Consider the following 16752-nt stretch of genomic DNA (forward strand, 5'->3'; position numbering starts at 1 on the left):
TGCCCTTGCTCACTTGTGCCCTCTTTCTCGCAATATAAATACACACATACATACATACATACATACCTCCAACATCATAAGGTCTTATAAGTTCCAGGCAACGGTGCTGTTTATTCCATCAACTCCAGTTACTCCAAGCCTTCCATGTTACTCAGTAAATGGGCTGGAATGTGGAATATGCTGTCTCCAGAACCCAGAGAAATCTATGAGGTGTTGTGCTTCCTTCTTAGTGGTGGGAGGTACAATTGTCAGGGGTGAGAGTGTGTCTACATTGTGTGAGTAGAAGTCTCAGTCCTGGGACTCCCCATGAGAGGATTTTCATGGGGATCCATGCCCAGAATAAAGACGGTCAGAAGGAAAGTAGCAAGTAGATGCAATTTATTAAAGCAAAAGTACACTCGCAAGGTGGGAGAGTGGACAGACCCTAGGTTGTTTTGGCATTGGATATTATTGGGTCTTTCTGGGTTGGGAGGAACTGTGAGGTACAGTGGGGTGGTCTCTAATGGAGTCTGTTTCCAATCATTTGGGACACTCATCTCACAGGTTGGGAGGGGGAGTTTTTGACCATACATGGTTTGTGCCAGAACTGTAATGGCGCCTGGGTAAAAGGGCGGGGCTCGGTGGGGTGGGGAGCCTGTGCTCACAAGGCAAATGCATTATAATGAGCCTAGGGGTTACCCTAGGGCAAAAGTGGAAGAGAAGAGTGCATGTTCTGCACCTGTGCCTCTTTATCTGTGAGGCCCAAAGTCTTGGAAGCCACAAGGTCAGGATGTTGAGCTCCAGGGCTTATAATGTGTAACTTTTTTTTTTTTTTTATTATTATTACCTTCCTTGTCTCCAGCGCTTGTCTCTATCATTCCTCTTCAAGGACTTGGGACTCTGCCTCAGGGCATTCCTTCTATTGCTCTATTCTAACTCCTACCTAACATAATTACAATAAGTTGACCTTTACTTTAGAGGAAAATGTCCTGGCCTACCCAGACCACTGGATCTCTAAAAACTGATGTTTTGGCCATTGAATCTTCAAAGGGCTTATCTCCCACTGACTGGAGCACAGGTGTCTTTCCAAGTTCACCAATATACTTGCACCTTCTGTCTCATCTAGTCTAATGAAGTCATCCATAAATATAATAGACTAATGTGACATTCTGCATTTCCAGGTTGTCCAGGTCCTTTTGTACTATATTACATCTGAAGATAAAGTTAACATGGCCCTAGGACAACAACATAAATGTGTATTGCTGTATGCATCCCACAGGAATACAAACTGCTTCTTTATTTTCTTACCAGGATGGAAAAGAATGCATTCATCATATCAGAAGTCTGTACTTGAGACCATATTAATCTCCTCTGGCAAGGACTTTAGCAGACTTCACCCACTGAGCTCTGGATCTGAAAGCTGACTCTGATATGGAAACTGGGCAAGGAATCATGACTTTTTGGGGGGTGGCTGCTCTCAGCCTCCTGATCATCCATTCTTGATTTCTTATTTTACAGATTGAGCAATAGTCAAAACTCCTATTCGTTGTCCATTCATCTTGCTCCTAGACACACATCTCTTTGGAGGAAGAGGTTTGTTTGTTTGTTTATTAAGTTTTATTTACTTAAGTATTCTCTACACCCAACGTGGGGCTCAAACTCATGACCCCAAGATCAAGAGTCAAACACTCTTCTGACTCAGCCAGCCTGGCACCCCTAGACACACATCTTCCTAACTCCTTCATAACTCCACCCTTTTTTCTTATGATAATTGTCCCCACTTTGCTCCTGGTGGTTTTAGTCCTACCACTCAGCCTCTATGACTTTAGGATCCTATCATCCCCATGGTTCTCAAGTGGTTCAGTCTTATAATGATGGAGCTTAGTGCTGAAACCCTGTCCTGCAGAAGATAGTCACCATGGAGTTTCTCAATGATTCTGGTGCCCCTTTTACCAGCACATTCTTTACCACTTTAGTAAATGAGATATCATCTGGATTCTTCTGTAGAACATGGTGAACAAATGGGTTTTTCAGACTTATATAATATATCCACTTTAGAATGCACATTTCTCTGAGCCTTTTAATCCTCTACTGCTTCCAAAGCAGTTCTGAATTTTCTATTTCAGAATAGAAATTTTCTATTTTCTATTTTTCAAAGCTTCCTCAAAAAACCATTCCTGCAGCAAATTAACACTATTCCCCAGAGTATTAAATCCTGCTACAGAGATTGCTCTCATAACCATAAATTCTTCTTTATCCAATGTTTATACCTTACCTCCATTAATCTAACATCCTTAGATCCAGTCCCACTTACATTCTCCCAGCTCCTGCCAATATATGTTGGCTAGACCCTGCAGCTCCTTTAGCTATAGTCCATTCCTTCCCTGAACAGCTATGGAATGTGCTAGGTTACATTGTTACTTGACCCTAGTCATTAGTCTGATGGCCAGGAGGCGAGATGGGGGTTGATTATGGGGAGCAAGTACATGCTGTCTAACAGAGTGAAGACCTCGACATCATCTTCAAGTAGAGGAGGATAAGTGGTCTTCAGCTGGAAGAAATGGGTTACTTCTGCAGGCCCAGAGGGGCCAAGGGAATCCAAGGATTCCAGATTTTCAAGTTCATCAACCCAGATAAGATATCCCCATCCCAAGTTTCAGGGTCCCACTCCTTCCCATTCAAGACCCTAACCTTGGTGTAACAGACTTGGCATGGCTAAGAATTCACTCTTCTATGGGGTTGTGCTACTATTTATAAAGTCTTGGACCCAATCTTCAACTTTTGCTTCCATCTGGCTGCAGGATTTGAGAGTCTGCTTATATGCTGCCAGGAAAGTCCTCTGGCTTTTCATATTTCATCTTGAATTGGAAATTAATTGCCCTCAATATTTTGTTGCTTTTTTTTCTCCAATGCTTCAGTAGCATACAGCAAGAGCCATCAAATTCCATAGTCCTTATAATTACTACTTCTCCCAAACATTTCAAGGAACTGAGTTATTATACCTTGCATCCCTTCTACTAGAACCCTATCCCAGTTCTCCACCAGTGAAAGTTTTAAATAACTTTTTAAAAAACGTTTATTTATTATGTTTGAGAGACAGAGAGAGAGCACAAGCAGGGGAGGGCAGAGAGAAAGGGAGACACAGGCTCCAGGCTCCGAGCTGTCAGCACAGAGCCTGATGCAGGGCTCGAACCCACAAACCGCGAGATCATGACGCCTAACTTGCAGGTAGGAAGGTAGGTGCCCCTACCACCAGTGAAAGTTTTAGTAACTACACAGCTGCAGCATGCCAGGCACTCTCAGAACTTCACCTACTGCCAATGATAGATCCTCATTGCTGAAGTGGGCTTCATTGCTAGGACAGCTTGGCCACCAACATTCCTAGATGGGACTGCCTAGGAAATAGATTCTGCATTAGAGATTTGTATACAGGAGGCTTATGGGAAGGTACCTTCAGGAACAATACCTGTCAGGAAGTGAGGGAAGAGGGATTGGCTAGAAGGAGATGAGTTGAACTGTTTAGGAGTTGCATCAGAGGCTTCAATTGATCCTGCGAGTTGTCTCAAATAGAGGCATTGGCTGGACCTTTTATACCTGCAATTAATCATTGGATGCAGGTATCTCCTAGGAAGAGGTGTATAACTGGGCAAATTAGTGCCCTTCAGCAAGGACCTTAGCCGTGTATACCACCAGCTGTCAACATACCCAGCAGCTGGGAGAATTGGCACCTCTGTCCTGAAGGAGGGATCGAGAAGCACACCACAACATCTACTATAGTTAGTTTCTGCTCACAAGATTCACAAGCCAAGAGAAAGGAGAGATGTATTGAAGCAGTCCAAAAGAGATTAGACAACTATTATATTCTTAAGAGGATTTGCTTCTTAGATAGGAAATGCTGGGAAATGGGTTAATAATGAAAGAATAATTTTCATTTTGACATTACAAGTAAACTGAGGTCATTTCTGAATTCCTTGACATTCCTGATGACAGCTTTCCCTGAGTTTCTATTTGATCACTTCCCAGTTTCCTTCACAAACACCTTTTCTAACACCTAAAAATGTAGCCTATGTGTCCTCCTCAGTCCTCTGCTTTGCACTTCCTTTCTTGTCTATTTCACTTTTTTCCTTAAGTGCGAAGGACACCCAGATCTACGAATCCAGCTCTCACCTCACTTCTGAGCTCCAGACTGTATTCCTGCTACCTGCTGGCCATCCCTTCTATCTCACTTCAAATTCAACACATCAAAAACAAAATTCCTTTTTTTAAAGGTTTTTATTTATTCATTTATTTAATTAATCTCTACACCCAACATGGGGCTCAAGCTCACAACCCTGAGATCAAGAGTCACATGCTCTTTTGACCGAGCCAGTCAGGTACCCTTAAACAAAATTCCTTAATAGAACATTCAAGGGCCATCACAATCTGGTCCCCATCTAATTGGGCTATTGCTCCTCTACATTCACTGACATTCTGCCTTTTCTACTGGTTAGTTTTGGGATATACATACAGTTCTTTCTGACTGGATACTCTGTTTAGCCTTTTCCATTTATCAGAATTCAGTTTGCTGTCCAAATTCCAAGTTGCATATCACTTGATTTAAGAAATCTTTCCTAACACTACCATTAGAATTAATCTCTTCCATGAGGCCTCATTTATACCTCCAATAAAAGGGCGCCTGGGTGCATCAGTTTGTTGAGCATCCAATTCCTGATTTTGGCTCAGATCATGATCCTAGGGTTGTGGGATCTAGCCCCATATTGGGCTCCATGCTAAGCATGGAGCTGGCTCAAGATTCTCTCGAAAGAAAGAAAGAAAGAAAGAAAGAAAGAAAGAAAGAAGAAAGAAAGAAAAGATTCTCTCCCTCTGCCCCTCCCCCCCCATTTGCACACGCATGCTCTCTCTGTCTCTCTCTCTCTAAAATTAAAAAAAATTAAAAATACATATATCTCAAATAAAGAAGTTACAATTGTCTACCCTGTATTATGGTTATTGAATTTGTATCTGTCTTTCTACAAAGGTTGTGAACTCTCTTCAGGACTTGCACTATCAAGTAGTTTCACTCATCTTTACACATTTATTGCCAGTCTTTTGCCTAATGTAGGGTTTATTTTAGCTAGGGTACATATTCAGTTGCTGTGGCAAAGACCAAGGTAATAGTGGCTCAAACAAGATAGAAAAAAGTCTATCTCTCTCACACAGGGATGTAGGTTCCTTGTAGCTCGTAGCTCTGTCACCATTTGAGTGTCGGCCTCATGTGTATGTCTTAGAGAGCCCCACTATATCCACATGTCAGGCAGTGGGATGGAGAAGGAGGGCTGGAGAGAAAGAACACACCTCCCATGGCGTGACCTGGAATTGCACATACACTTCCACTCAAGTCCCACTGGACAGAGCTCAGCCAAACTTAGCTGTGGGAGAGGTTGGGAGATGTAGTCTTTTACAGAACAGTCATGTACTCAGGTAGAACATTGGGAGGAAGGAGAAAATGGATGTTGGAGAGAAATTAGCAGTCTTGCCACAGAATCAATGAAAGCCTGCTTTAAAAGATAACATTAAAAAATATTTACTTCACTTGCAGAGATGTGCTAGCAGATTGGGAAAGAGGAAAGGTAAAAAAGAAAAAAAATAGGCATGATTGCTGAGTGGGAAAGAGAAGAAAAAGAATGAGAGAGAAGGTAGAGAACAGAAACTCCTTTTGAGTTGACACTATCACTAGATGCCCCCAGCTGACTGGAGTCCAGTTCTCTCTCAAAAAGATGGTCTTTCCTCCCTCAGCAAAGACTTCTTCAAAGCCACTTTGGCCATACAGTGGATTCACATGTCTGATTTGAGCCAGAAATAAGAAACAACTCAGACTGTCACAGCCAATAATAATTCCAAGTAACTAGATACCTCATCTATTAAGAGTTTCCTTTCTTTCAAATTACTATTTGCGAAAGCCTTCTAGAGTAGCTGTGTTTCCCCCTCTATTTAAGGGAGAAAGAGGACAGAGAATGGGAAGATGGACTCACAGCAAAGACTTTTAGGAAAAACTATTGTCTTTGCAGCTTATACTATATTCTCTGTATTAACCAAATTTAAAGACTAGATTTATTAGCGGGACTAGAAGATGTCCGATGTCCCTTCCATAACACATTCACTTCCCCTTAATTGTTTCTCTTCCTCCACCCCCTCTCTTAGCCCTAATTGTTATAAAAGTTATTTCTTAAAATCAGGCATACTCCCAAGCTGGAAACAACCCAAGTATCCAGCAGAAAAGAACAAATAAACAAACCAGAGTCTATTCACACAGTAGAATCCTAGGCAACAGCAAAAGGATCAAAGCATTGGTACACACAACATGGAATAATCTCAAAATCATTATGCTGAACAAAAGCAGACAGACACAAAGGAGTAAGTACACTTTGTATGATCCCATTTGCAATATGCTGTAGAACTGTCAAGACTAAGCCATAGTGATAGAAAGCAGAAAAGTAGTCACATGGACCTGAGGGGAAGGGGGTTGACTAATGAGAGGCACAAGGAAACGTTTTGGCCTTTATTTTTTTATTGTAGTTAAACGCATATAACATAAAGTTTACCACTTTTAAGTGTGCACTGTGTGGCATTAAGTACATTCACATTGTTGGGCAGCCTTCACTATCCTCATTTTCCCCAACTGAAACTCCATACCCATTAAATACTATCTCCCCATCCCCCTCCCAGCCCCATATAACCACCATTCTACTTAAAAAAATTTTTTTTTAATGTTTCTTTTTGAGAGAGAGACAGAGAGAGAGAGACAGACAGAGAGAGAGAGATTGACAGTGCAAGATTGACAGTGCAAGAGAGAGAGAGATTGAGCAGGTCAGAAAGGGAGATACAGAATTCAAAGCAGGCTACAGGCTCTGAGCTGTCATCACAGAGCCCTGTATGGGACTGGATCTCACAAATTGCGAGATGATGACCTGAGCCGAAGTCAGACACAACCGACTGAGCCACCCAGGCACCCCTCTACTTTTTATCTCTATGAATTTGACTGTTCCAGGTACCTCATTCAAATAGAATCATATGATATTCGTCCATCTGTGATTAGCTTATTTCACTTAGCAGAATGTCTTTCAAGTCCATCTGTGGTATAGCATGTGTCAGAATCTCCTTCACTTTTAAGGCTAAATAATATTCCATAGCATGTATAGTCCACATTTCGTTTGTCCACTCATCTGTTGATGGGCACTTGGGTTGCTTCCACCTTTTGGCTACGTGGATAATGCTACTATGGACACAGGTGTACAAATATCTGTTGGAGCCCCTGCTTTCACTTCTTTTGGGTGCACGCTCGGAAGTGGAATAGCTGGATCATGTGGTAATTTTAATTTTTGGAGGAATTGCCATAACATTTTCTACAGCAGCTGCACCATCTTACATTCCCACCACCAATGCACAAGGGGTCCAATTTCTCCACATCCTCGGCAACACTTGTTTTGTGTTTTTTAATAATAGCCATGCTAATGGATTAAAGTGGTATTGAATTGTGTTTTTTTTATTTGAATTTCCCTAATGATGATGTTGAGCATCTTTTCATTTGTTTATTGTTTATAGATCTTCTTCAGAGAAATGTTTACTCAAGTCCTTTCTCCAAATTTTAATCAGTATGTTTTTGTTGTTGTTGTTCTTGGGTTGTAGGAGTTCTTTATATATTCTGGATACCAATCCCTTTTCAGATATAATTTGTAAATATTTTCTCCTATTCCATGGGTTGCTTTTTCATTGTTGATAGTGTGCTTTGATGCACAAAAGTTTTAAATTTGGAGGAAGTACAACTTACCTATTTTTCTTTAATTGCCTGTGCATTTGGTGTCATATCCAAGAAATCGTTGCCAAATCCAGTATCATGAAGTTTCTCCCCCTATGTTTTTATCTGAGTTTTATAGTTTTAGCTCTTATATTTAGGTCTTTGATCCATATTGACTTGATTTCTGTATATGATGTAAAATAAAGGTTCAATCTTATTTTTTTTTCATTTGGATATCCAGTTTTTCCAATACCACTTGTTAAAAAGACTGCCCTTTCCCCATTGAATGATCTTGATGCCCTTGAAAATCATTTGACCATTTATGTGAGGGCTCATTTATGGGCTCTCTGTTTTAGTCCATTAGTCCATATGTCTGTGTTTATGCCAGAATAGTAGTTTAGATTACTATAGCTTTGTAGTAAGTTTTGAAATTGGGAATTGTGTGGCCTCCAACTTTGCTCTTGTTTTCCAAGATTGTTTTTGCCTAATCAGTGTCCTTGAGGTTCCATATGAATTTTAGGATGGATTTTTCTGTATCTGCAAAAAATGTAGAAATTTTGATAGGGCTCGCATTGAAACTATACATTACTTTGGGTCGTACTAACATATGAAATAAGGAAAATTTTGATGATAAAAAAGTTCTATGTCTTGATTGTGATGATACATGAGTGTATTATTTTTCAAAATTCACAGAGCTGGGGCACCTGGGTGGCTCAGTCAGTTGAACATCCAACTTTGGCTCAGATCACGATCTCATGGGTCATGAGTTCAAGCCCCACACTGGGCTCTCTGCTGTCAGCCCAGATCCTGTTTCCCTCTCTCTGCCCCTCCTCTGCTGTGCTCTCTCTCAAAAATATTCATTAAAAAGAAATTCACAGAACTATATGCTTAAAATGAGTATACCATATTGCACGTCAATTATACCTGAATAAATTGATTAAAAGCTTTTATTTATTTATTTTAAATGTTTATTTTGAAAGAGAGAGTGAGCAGGGGAGAGGTGGCAGGGGTGTGGAGGGAGAGAATCCCAAGCAGGCTCTGCCCTGTCAGCGCAGTACCGGCCGGGGCGGGGGGGGGGGGGGGGGGGGGGGGGGGGGGGGAAGGGGTTCCATCCCAGGAACTGTGAGATCATGACCTGACCTGTACCCAAGTGACAAATGCCTAACGGACTGAGGCACCCAGGCGCCCCTTGATTAAAAACTTTTCAGATACTGTAGACTAGGTGCTGGAGAAATCTGTGCCAATGGACACAGAAAAGAAAAAAAGGCTCAAGATATTCTATTCTCTCTCTAGTCAAAGGATCTGGAAAGGAGTGGACCAAACACAGAAAGCTGAATTAGAAATGGTTGGCATACCAGGAGACTGAAGGGAAGACGTAGGACAATGAGAAGCAGTGACCGTACCTGTGGGCAATCTTGGACTTTTGAATAGGCAGGGGCTTTCATTCTATTCTTGCCCAACCTCACCTCACACATTCTTAGCTATTTGTATTTTATTATTGTTTTATTCCTTTGGTTCTTGAAGATTTCTTCATAAAATGAAAATAGCCTTGGGAAGCATTCAGCTTCCATCAGTTAACGTTTTAGTTACCAATTAAACCAGTGGGTAAAAGCAATGGGGTGTAGTAGTTAGTTTTATATGTCAATTTGGTTAGACTATAGCTCCCTAGTTACTCAATCAAACACTAATTTAAGTGTTACAGTGAAGGTATTTTGTAAATATGAATTAAATCCATAACCAGTTGATTTTATTTTAAAAAATTTAAGTTTTTTTATTTATTTTGAGAGAGAGAGCATACACACAAGCAGGGGAGGGGCAAATGGAAGGAGAGACAGAATCCCAAGCAGGCTCCACCCCATCAGCTCAGAACCTGATGTGGGTCTTGAACTCATGAACTATGAGATCATGACCTGAGCCGAGATCATGACCTTAGCCAAGATCCAGAGTCGGGTGTTTAACTGACTGCACCACCCAGGCACCCTATAATCAGTAGATTTTAAATAAGAGAGATTATTGTAGATAATCTGGGTGGGCCTGACTCAATAAGTTAAAGGGTTTTAAAAGAAAAACTGAGGTTCCTCTGAAGAAGAAATTCCTCTGTACAGAACAGCTTCAGCTGGTGCCCAGGAGTCTCAGTCTGCTCTTCTTAATGGCCTACCCTACCAGTGTGCCTTGCCAGACCACCACAGTCCTATAAACTAATTCCATGCATTAATGTCTTATTAGTTAGGGATAGGGGGATAGGCAGGGAGAGGCTTGCAGAAGGAATAAAGGTAGAGGAACAGCAAAGGGAGGGTTGACAGGGTAGTTGATTTGACAATTCTATCCCAGGCAGGGTGTATTTGGGGAAAGTAAAACGCAAAAAAAAAAAAACCCAAAAACAAACAAACAAAAAAAACCCAGGAGCCAGAGGACACTGAGAGTTCAAAGTAAAGGAAGCAAGAAAGGTGGGGACACTGCACCAAAAAGTCACTCTTCTTCAGCAGCTTTAATTATTGCCAGCAGTGGGGGTGGAGAGGGAGTATTGACTTTCTGATGGAACCTTGAATCTGCAGATTGTATGAAAGTTATTCCTTGGAACACCACAAGTTCACATTTGCTACTTTGTGCATTCCTATTCCTTTGTGTAACCAGAGAGGTAAATGTATACCTTTGCAATTAATGCTTCCAAATCACCTGCAAAGTCAAATGCACCTGAAAAAAAAGAAAGGAAGGAAGGAAGGAAGAAAAAAAGAAAGAAATAAAAAAAGAAAGAAAGAAAAAGAGAAAGGAAAAAAAAGAAAAAAGAAAGATCAGAGGGAATTGAGTTTCTTCTATATCTAGAGTGTTTCCCCAAATACCATGGATAATTCTGGCAAATTTTCCAGAAACTAGTAGGTATTCTAAACTAAGTGCATATTTGAATAATTCAATAGGAAGAATATAATTCAGATAGGATGTTTGGATAAATACATACTTTAATAAGCTAGTTAGTAAAAAGATGGCAGTGTATATGAGTTTTGAAAGAATAAAATAACCCTTGACTATAGTACAATCTTCGGGGGACTTTAAGAAGGCAACTACATGCAAATGACAAAAATCAAGAATAAGTGAAAAGTCAGAGATCCAAAACTGGACAGACTTAAAATTATACCAAATATTAAAGGAATTAGCAATTGGATGAGAATTGTAAAAATTCACCTGGTAGGCTAGAATTTTTCACATAGAAATTACATGAAAAAGAAGTAAGTTAAAATAAATTAGAAAATCTTTGCTATAAAAAAATTTGGGGTTACTACTGAAACACGATAACATGGATGAATTTCAAAAACATTGTGTTTAATGAAAGGAGCCTGTACTAAACAATGTATACCGTGTTTACATAAAGTTCTAGAACAGGAAAGACTGATTTATGACATAAACTAATCAAAACAATGGCTAGTTATGGGGGATAAGGAAAGAGAATGACTGGAATGAACAAGATGAAACTTTCCAGCGCAATTATTAGTCATCAGGAAAATACATACAAAGTGCAAGTTAGAACTACAATGAATTACTCCAACGAAAACTATGCACCAAGATAGGCATATAAATCAATGGAACAGAACTGAGAGTCCAGAAATAAGCCCACACATTAGTGGTCAATTGTTTTTCCACAAAATAGCCAAGACAATTCAATGAAAAGAATAGCCTTTTCAACAAATGATGCTGGGACATCTGGATATCCACAGGTAAAAGATGCAGTTTGGGTCCTCCCTTCACACCATACACAAAAATTAACTCAAAGTGGATTATAGATTTTTTAAAATGTTTATTTTGGGGGTGGGGAGGACATGAGTGGGGGAAGGGATGGAGAGAGATGGAGAGAGAGAGAGAGAATTCTTATGGAGCCCCAGTGCAGGGCTCAAACCAACAAACCATGAGATCATGATCTGAGCTGAAATAAAAACTCAGATGCTTAACCAACTGAGCCACCCAGGCATCTCGAATTATAAATTTATATGTAAAAGATAAAGCTACAGAACTCCTAACAGAAAAAATAGATGTAAATACTTGTAACTTTTGATTAGGCAATGATTTCTTAGCTCTAACACCAAAAACACAAACAAAAAAAGGAAAATAGGTAAATCAGAATTCAACAAAATTAAATGAAAAGAAACCCTGACAATACCCCATGTTGGTGAGGATTAGCAGTAACCTCTTATACTTTCCTAATGGAGGTATAAAATGGTATAAACTCTTTGGAAAGCTGGAGGTTTCTTACCAAGTTATACATGTAGCACTCCCATAACCTAGAAATTCTGTTAGGCATTTACCTAAAAGAAATGATGGATATCTATGAATATTATAAAATTCTCTTTGTGGAGAATGTTATTGACTCAGTAGCCCCAATTCAAGGAAAGCCCTCAGGAAGATGACAGCAAGGGATGTTCTGGTGCTGCTTATTTGGGGGAAGAATTAAAGCTAAGGGTCCCTCTTTGGAAATGTTTGTCCTTAACTACTCAGCTTAACTAACTCAAGATTGATTAGTAAGCTTTAAAAAAAAAGAAAAAAGAAAGATATTTATTGAGCACTTAGTATATGACAGGCACTGTGTTATGTGGTTAATCTCATTTAGGTGCCACCAAAATCCTAGCAGTGAATACAACAGTAATATTTCCTTCATTTTACAAATGGAGTAACTAAAGAGAGTTTGCCCATGGTCACCCAGGTAAATTCATGATTATACATACCATGGCTAAAAGAAATGAATCTGTCTCTTTCATCTTTGGGTTACCAAAGTCCAGCACAAATTGATTATGTAAATGAATGAATGAATGAATGAACGAACTAGTGAATGGTAGAAGCACTTGACTGTCTGACTTCAGAGAATACACACTAGTGTCTCTATTCTACAGTAACTCTAACAGCCCTATTTTTAAGACACAGTTTTTAATTTAAGGCTTTTTTTGTTTTGTTTTGCATATAGATACTATAGAGATATAGCTTTGACAAGCCAGTGAAATTTTTCTTTCAAAATTCTAAATGCTAGCAGGACCCCTGAAATTCACTTACTGAAAGTAAACAAAATGTAGTAATTACTTGAAGGAGTCAGTAGTAATTACTGTCACACTCCGTCAGCTGGGTTAATGTACATGCTGATAACAGAGGCATTTAAAATACCCTTATTAGTTAAGGTAAATAATGCCAGCTGCTCTAACAGATGCACCCTAGAATCTCCAAGTATTAACCAAAGTGTATTTCTCCTTCACCATACAGTCCTGTGGAGGTCAGAAGGTTGTGGGAGCTCTGCTCCTTCCACTGAATGGCTGTGCCTTCCTCTATTACTAGTATTTTTTATGGGGCAGGCTGGAAGGGCACATATCAGTTTGTTTACATTTTATTGGCCAGAACTCAGGGAGAAGGCCTCACCTAACTGCAAGCTGTTTGCCCCAGCCAAGAAAAGAGGACAAAGATAATGACATGGATACTAACAAGAAATGAGCAGTCTGTGTGGAAACACCCCAACCCCAGGGGTAGGGACCTCTCAAAATCCAACAAAAAAGGGATGTTAAGCCTACTATGACATCTGGAATATGCTGTTGCTGTTTAAAACAGACCAGTAGCTATTGACTTAATGAAAATATCAGATAAAATTAAAGTATAAAGGAGAATAAAATAATAAGCATAAAGATATCACAACTAGGTAAAAATATATGTATATTTACTGGTAGTCAAAAGGATCAGAATGTTTTTATATCTGAAGTTCTGTCCAAAGGAAAAAAGAGAAGTAAAGGAAGATGAATTACTCCATAATGGTGCTTAATCTGCCCAAAAGCTGGGCTAAAATGGGGATAACAGGGGTCAGTTGTTCCTGTTCTGGCTAGCGAGTGCTGTGTAACAAACTACTGCAAAATAAAAGTATGGGTCATGAATTTAAGCATGAATCAGCTGGAGAAATCTGTTCCACGAAGCATCATGGAGGACAACTTGATATTCATCTGGCAGATGGAGTGGTCAGGGGCATCCAAGATGGCTTCACACACATGTCTAGTATTTTGGCTAGAAATCCAGGCTAAGTGGAAACTGTTAACTAGAGTGGCTATGCTGACATCAGACAAAATAGAATTTAAATTAAAAATTGTCACAGGAGACAAAGAAGGACATTATACAGTGAGAAAAGGGTCAATATACCACGAAGATAAAACAATTTCCAGTATATATGCACTCAACATCAAAGCATCCAAATATATCAAGCAAACTGACAAAACTGAAGGGAGAAATAGACAGGAATACAATCACAGTAGGAGACTTTAATCCCCATTTTCAATAATGAACAGAACATCCAGATAGAAGATCACTATAAGTGAAAAACACTATAGAGCAAATGGACCTAACAGATACCTACTGAACATTCCAGCCAACAGCAGAAAAAAACATAATCTTCTCAAGGGCACATGGGTCTCTCTCCAGGTGAGATCACATGTCAGGTCACAAAACAAGTCTTAACAAATTAAGAAGACTGAAACCATACCAAGTATCTTTTCTTTTCTTTTTTTTTTTTTAATTTTTTTTTTTTTAACGTTTATTTATTTTTGAGACAGAGAGAGACAGAGCATGAACGGGGGAGGGTCAGAGAGAGGGAGGCACAGAATCTGAAACAGGCTCCAGGCTCCGAGCTGTCAGCACAGAGCCCGACGCGGGGCTCGAACTCACGGACCGCGAGATCGTGACCTGAGCCGAAGTCGGCCGCTTAACCGACTGAGCCACCCGGGCGCCCCCCAAGTATCTTTTCTAATCACAATAGAATAAAACTGGAAATCAACAGCAAAAGGAAAATTGGGAAATTCACAAATATGTGGAAGTTAAACAACTTTTAAGCAACCACTGGTTCAAAGAATAAGTCAAAAGGGAAATTAGAAAATACCTCAAGACAAAGAAAAATAAAAACCCAACCTACCAAAACTTAAGGGATGCAGCAAAAGCAGTGCTGAGAGGGAAGTTGATAGCAATAAATGCCTATATTAAAAAAGAAGAAAAATCTCAAGTAAGTAATTTGTACCACAAAGAGCCGGAAAAAGAAAAAGATTAAGCCCAAATTTAGCAAAAGTCTGGAAACAGCAAAAATTAGAGCAGAAATAAATAAAAAAAAAAGAAATGGGGAAAAATCAACAAAATTAACAGTAGATATTTTGAAATGAAAAACGAAATTGACAAGCCCTTTCACTAAGTAATGTAACAAAGAAAGACTCAAATAAAATCTGAAATGAGAGGCAAAATAACAACTGAAAGCACAGAAATAGAAAAGATTATGAGACTATTATGAAAAATTATATGCCAATGAATTGGACAACTTAGAAGTAATGAATAAATTCCTAGAAACATCTAATCTTCCAAAACAAAATCAGAAAGAAATAGAAAATTTGAACAGACTAATTACTAGCAATGAGATTGAATCAGTAATCAAAACTCCCAGCAGGGGTGCCTGGGTAGCTCAGTCAGTTAAGCATCTGACTCTCCATTTTGGCTTTTTTAAAAAAAATGTTCATTTATTTATTTACTTTGAGAAAGAGAGAAAGAGAGCATGAGCAGTGGTGGGGGGGGGGGGGTGGTGCAGAGAGAGAAAGAGAGAGAGAGAATCCCAAGCAGGCTCCATGCTGTTAGTGCAGAGCCTGATATGGGGCTTGAACTCACCAACCGCCAGATCATGACCTGAGCCAGAATCAAGAGTCAGACACTTAATTGACTGAGCCACCCAGGCACCCCAAAAAAATTCTAAAAAGAAAAACTCCCAACAAAGAAGACAAAAAAAAGCTCCCAACAAACAAAAGTCCAGGACCAGATAGCTTCACAGGTGAATTCTATCAAACATTTAAAGAAGAGTCAATACCTACTCTTCTCAAACTATTGCAAAAAACAAAAGACAAAGAAAAGCTTCCAAATTCATTCTATGTGACCAGCATTACCCTGATACCAAAAGACATTACAAAAAAAGAAAGCTACAGGCCAATATCTCTCGTGAACATAGATGTAAAAATCCTCAACAAAATATTAGCAAACTGAATCCACCAGTACTTCTTTCTTTAAGTTTATTTATTAATTTTGAGACAGAGAGTGTGCGCACACAAAGTGGGGGAGGGGAGAGGAAGGGGGTGGGGCAGAGAGAGAGAGAGTGAGAATCCCAAGCAGGCTCTGTGCTATCAGCGCAGAGCCCTATCTCAACCAACTGAGCCACCCAGTTGCCCCTGAATCCAACAGTACTTAAAATAAAATCATTCACCATCATCAAGTGGGATTTATTCCAGGGATGTAAGGGTGGTTCAATACTTGCAAATCGATCAATGTGATACATCGCATTAACAAGAGAAAGGATAAAAACCATACAATTATCTCAATAGATGCAGAAAAACCATTTGTTAAAAAAAGCAAAGTACAACGTCCACCCATGATAAAAACTCTCAACAAAGTAGGGCTAGAGGGAGCATACATCAACATACTAAAGACCATATATGAAAACCTCAAAGCTAACATCATACTCAATGGTGGAAAATCGAGAGTTTTTCCTCCAAGACAAGGATGTCCACTCTCACCACTTTGATTCAACCTAGTACTGGAAGTTCTAGCCATAGCAATCAGCTGTAATTAAGCCAGGCATTCCTCTTCACGCTGCTCACTTTCACCCAGGACAGTATGTGAATGCCACAGTAAAAACTATTGGTGAAGGCTTCAAGGTGCCATGAAAAGATGGGGATTTGAAGACCAGCCTGCTACTTATCATTAAATGAAAATCCACAGGAGACTTGGAGCTCTTTCAAACAAGAATGCTTCCATTCTGGCCTGGAACTAAAACAGGCTGGACAAATGGGAAGCATAGATGGACAGCATATGGACCCTAAGTGTGGACACAACACACAATATAATCTATGTAAATGACTCTCTACCAGGACATAACAACAGCTCAGTGACTATCAGAGATTCTAAACTGTCTTCATCTAAGTATTTCTGTAAAAATCTACCATTTCTGGGGTGCCTGGGTGGCT

General features: G+C 39.6%; 1 protein-coding gene across 6 annotated transcripts in view; it reads right to left on the minus strand.

Moving 5' to 3' along the window:
• BLOC1S6 (biogenesis of lysosomal organelles complex 1 subunit 6) overlaps positions 1 to 16752 on the minus strand; it is a 136370-nt gene that overhangs the window by 54010 nt on the left and 65608 nt on the right. The window lies entirely within an intron of this gene.

Source organism: Panthera leo, chromosome B3, assembly GCF_018350215.1.
Source record: "Panthera leo isolate Ple1 chromosome B3, P.leo_Ple1_pat1.1, whole genome shotgun sequence".
Taxonomy (NCBI): domain Eukaryota; kingdom Metazoa; phylum Chordata; class Mammalia; order Carnivora; family Felidae; genus Panthera; species Panthera leo.